Below are 3,277 nucleotides of genomic sequence, written 5' to 3' on the forward strand. Positions count from 1 at the left end.
ATTTTTTATGTAACCCTTGTACCATTTCAGCAGACCTTTCATTTGTGGAGGTAGATCCTTTTCCTGCGCAGGCTCGACGAGAGGCCCATTCTTGACATATGTAATTACTACCTCCTTCACTGGCGCCTCATCAAGGCCTAACAGTTCACGAAGAGTAATACCTAAGTTGGCCGCTTGTTCTCTGGCACTCGTTACAGTCAATCTCTGTGCTGCCGCAGCTTGTATGATCTCGGGGGCATCCGGACAGAAGGCTTCCACTATAAGCGGGGCAATCGATTGTTTACTTTGTTCCCCGAGCTGGGCAACTTGTTTCCCGCTTTTTTTACTTTCGGCCTTCTCCCGCTCTTTGTTCTCCTTGAACATGAGTGCCTGCCTGCGAAGTTCACGTGCATAGTCGTTAGGCAGATTCTTCGCGGCTTGGGACGGTGTGCTCAAAAATGACTTAGCCCACTTCTTTTGCTCATCAGAAAATACTGGCTTAGGCTCGGGCTCTCTTTTCTTCTTGCAGTCCGCCTTCCATTTCTCCAAATCAGCAGCCGCGGCCGCGTCGACTTCCTCGGCACTACGTTCCCAAGGCCTTGTGGGGAGAGGCTTCAGTGATGGCTCCGGTACCTTTGTGGTCTTAGGTACATAAGGGTCCGGGTTAATAATCCAGGACTGCTTCTGCTTCTTTGCCGGAGGTGGATTGGGGGGCGGCGTCTGATCACCCGCCGGACGAGGACTGGGGGGCGGCGGCTGATCACCCGCCGGACGTTGTGGACTGGGGGGCGGTGTCGGCTGACGTGACGGAGGTGTAGGTGAACCGCCGCCACCACCACCACCACCACCACCGCCACCGCCACCACCACCACCGTAGGGGGGTGGACTTGTTGTCCTTGGCGCCTCGCCTGGAAACTTGATAAACTTCTTTTGCCATAGAATGAAATGGCGCTTGATATCTCCAAGTCTTTTCTCCCCTTCAGGTGTAGCAATGTCAATCTCCAGGTCCTCAAACCCTTGGACTATGTCCTCCACCGTGACACGAGCATAGCCATCTTGAATGGGGTTGTTGTGGTGGAGTGCTCCAGGTAAACATGGTAAAGCACTGCCGATGGCTACCTTCATGGACATGTTCCCGATAGGATAATACAGATGACATTCTTTCATCTCCTTTATATCGTCCACGGGGTAGCGAGGAGGCTCCGGTGAAGTAATTTCGACCACCAGAGGCTCCGGTGCAGTAATTTCGACCACCAGAGGCTCCGGTGCAGTAATTTCGATCGTCGGTGCATCTGCACCAGCCGGTGGGGCCTCCGTGGAAGCCACGCTGCTTCTCCGCTGCTGGCTTCCGAGATCCGCTGGATGATCTTCATGCTGCACCCGAGCTGCATCTCTTTCGGCTACTAGTACACTCATGGTTTTCTTCATCACATCCATTTCCGATGCCAACCGCGCCACAACATCTGCTTCCCGATCCATCTTTCTCTTACGGCTTCTATAACCGTACGGGTCATCGTTCTGGGGGAACCCTATTTTCCACGGAATGTGCCCCATGACTCGTACACGTCCTCCGTGTTCAGGATTCCCGAGGGCTTTTGTCAGCGCGTCGTTCTCTCTGTTGAACTTGATCTTCCCCTGTTGAGCATCCCTCATTGCGTTAATAAGGGCTTGGGTGGGTTTAATTAATTTGCCCCGGTAAACACACTCCCCTGTCTCCGGGTTCAGCGTTCCCCCATGCCCGTACCACCAGCTTTTGGCCCTTGGGTCCCATCCCTCCGTACCTGGACGGATTCCTCGCGCCCTCAGCTCGTTCTCCATCTTCTCCAACCTAGGCACCCAAATGCGATACCCTCCTGGCCCCATAACATGATTGTACTCCTTCTTAGCCGCATTTTCCTTATTTTTTCGATATTTGAATGAACTGCTCCGATTTCTTTTGCTTCACAAATTCTGGCCAATCATGTTTCAGTTTCTCATATTGTCCTTTGAAATCCGGAGTCTTGTTCTGCTTGACAAAGTCATGGGCTAGATTTTGCTTGAATTTCCGGAATGCGTCGGCCATCTTATGAAGAGCGAACTGTTTGACTAGCCTCCTCCTCTCCTTGTTTTCCTCAATCTTGTTACCCTCCTCATCGAATTTGTTGTATTCCGGAGGTAGAACGAAATGTTCCATAAGCTTCTTGAAGCAATCTTTTTTTGTTCTCTTATCGACAAAAGTGAAACCATCAATTCGTGCCTTCTTTGGCTCATTCCACTCCTGGACGGTGATCGAGACGTTGTCTCTAACAATGGCTCCGCATTGGCTGACAAACTTGGTGGCGTTCTTGCGGGGCTCCAGCGGCCTTCCGGTTGCACTGTCGACAACCTCGATGGTGCATGTTTCTCCTTGTTTCATCGTCTTGGTTGCGCCACGCTTTGACGACGTACTCGATTGTTTCGACGATCCGGCCGAGGGCTAAAATAAGAAAGAGTCGCGCGCGTTAGTACACACATATTTATTCAAATCAGTTAGTTTGTATCACCAGAGGCTCAATGTATATATATACCTCGGCGCCGGAGGTGGTTGCTACTTCCATTTGAAGATCGTCGTTTATCGACGTTTGTTCGGCATCATCTTGCTGACGGCGCCCTTCATCTTCACCGTCAAGGTTCAGATAAGAAGAGATATCATCTTCTTCTTCTCCGGTCGGCACATATAGAATATCGCCGTTTATGATGCCGAACATATGTGCTTCACCGTCCGGATCATAGTCGTCCATAATCGGGTCAGCTCTATCGTCCGCCATTATGTCAGTCCTGAAAACATGTAGTAAAAACAAATTAATTAAGTGAAGAAGGGGGGCGGTGGCGGTGGCGGTGGCGAAAGGGCGGTGGCAAAAGGAGGGGGCGAGGAAGGGGTGGGAGAGGGTGTCGCGGTAGAGCGCGAGACGGGGCGGCAGACGACGGCGTCACGGAGAGGGGAGGCGAGGACAACACATTTATAACCCTCGCCGTCCCCTCTCGATCCCTAAAAAAACACCGCGCGCATCGCCGCCCCCCTCGCCGCCCCTCTCCGTATATACGTTTTTTTGTTAATTATCAAATTTTACGGTTTTTTTGTTAATTATCATGTTTTAAGTTATTTACCGTTTTTGTTAAACTAAGTTATTTACCGTTTTTGTTAATTATCAAATTTTACCGTTTTTTTGTTAATTAACTAGTTAAAAAATTCTCTCTCTCTCTCTCTCTGCTCTCTCTCTCTCTCTCTCTCTGCTCTCTGCTCTCTCTCTCTGCTCTCTCTCTCTCTCGATCATCGCTC

The sequence above is a fragment of the Triticum dicoccoides genome, chromosome 6B (assembly GCF_002162155.2).
Source record: "Triticum dicoccoides isolate Atlit2015 ecotype Zavitan chromosome 6B, WEW_v2.0, whole genome shotgun sequence".
Lineage (NCBI taxonomy): Eukaryota > Viridiplantae > Streptophyta > Magnoliopsida > Poales > Poaceae > Triticum > Triticum dicoccoides.